The following is a 1,415-nucleotide window of genomic DNA, read 5'->3' as shown; positions in this document are numbered from 1 at the left end:
TCTTCTGATTGGTTGGTGGTGAGGTGATAGGGTGGTGCTCCAGGAGTCTTGTGTTCAGCCTGAAGTCACCGTCCTCCACCTGGGTGGGGGCCTTGTTCCAGCAGAACTCAAAGGTATTTTGTTATGTATATCCCTTGAGGAGGAACCAGAATCCTGCCCTACGGCTGCACTATTGTTTTTTGACTGCTGCTTCTTCATTTCTGCATTCCCTCCCTTCCTTGATAAGCAACTGTTTGAATCTACACTTTGGAACTCAGGGAAGGTCAAGGAGGCTCTGTAAGCTCTCAGTCCTTTTGTTAGGGGAACGACTGACTGAAACCGCCCGCCCTGGCCGGGCGCTGTAGTAACCACTTGCAGGAATTATCTTAAACAGGAGGTCCTGGTAAGGAATGCGGAACTAACAAGCTACCCACCAACGGGAAGAATTCAGGAAAGGTCAAAAGGAGAGAGGAGACTCCAGTTCATATGTCCTACCAACCTCTCAGAATCCTTCTTGCTGGAATCCATCTTGGCTGAGAGATACGCACCTCACCAGGAAGGACCCTGAGTCAGAATGATTGGCCGGAGACAACCCGGAAACTAACCGCGTTACCATAAAACCTGAGACTGCGAGCCACGTGGCAGAGCAGTTCTCCTGGTTTCCCTTACCCTGTTGCTCTCTGCCCGGGCACCCTTTCCCTATAAAGTCTCTTGCTTTGTCAGCACCTGTGTCTCCTTGGACAATTCATTTCTCAGTGTAAGACAAGAGCCCACTCTTGTTTTGCCCTGAAAGGGGTCTCCCTTCCTGCAACACTTTTGGGTTTTTGTGATGTCTTCATTACATAGGCATGAATCATTGGCCATCGAATGAACTCAACCTCCAGCCCCTCTCCCCTCCATGGAGATTGGGGGTGGGATTGAAAATTCCATCCCTCTAATCACAAGGTAGGCTCTCCTGGCAGCCCCCATCCTTTGGTGAGGTCCAAACCACCGCACTAACATAACTCTATCCCCAGCCCCTCTGCCCTCCCCAGAGGTCTGGGAGTGGGACTGGAATTTCCAACCCTCTAACCACTTGATCGATTCCCCTGGCAACTACCCCCCTCCTCCCTTAGGTTACCCGGAGCTTTCCAAAAGTCACCTTATTAACATAACAAAAGACATCTTTATTGCTCTTATCACAGGAAATTCTAAGGGTTTTAGGAGTTCTGTGCCAGGAACTGGGGCTGACGACCAAATATATATATATATTTTTTAAATTTTTATTTATTTATTTTTGGCTGTGTTGGGTCCTTGTTGCTGTGCATGGGCTTTCTCTAGTTGCAGCGAGCGGGGGCTACTCTTTGTTGTGGTGTGCGGGTGGTGGCTTCTCTTGTTGCAGAGCACGGGCTCTAGGCACGTGGGCTTCAGTAGTTGTGGCTCACGGGCTCTAGAGC

The sequence above is a fragment of the Lipotes vexillifer genome, unplaced genomic scaffold (assembly GCF_000442215.2).
Source record: "Lipotes vexillifer unplaced genomic scaffold, Lipotes_vexillifer_v1.1 scaffold854, whole genome shotgun sequence".
NCBI lineage: Eukaryota > Metazoa > Chordata > Mammalia > Artiodactyla > Lipotidae > Lipotes > Lipotes vexillifer.
The sequence above is the reverse complement of the archived record's forward strand: the minus strand, read 5'-3'. Positions refer to the sequence as shown.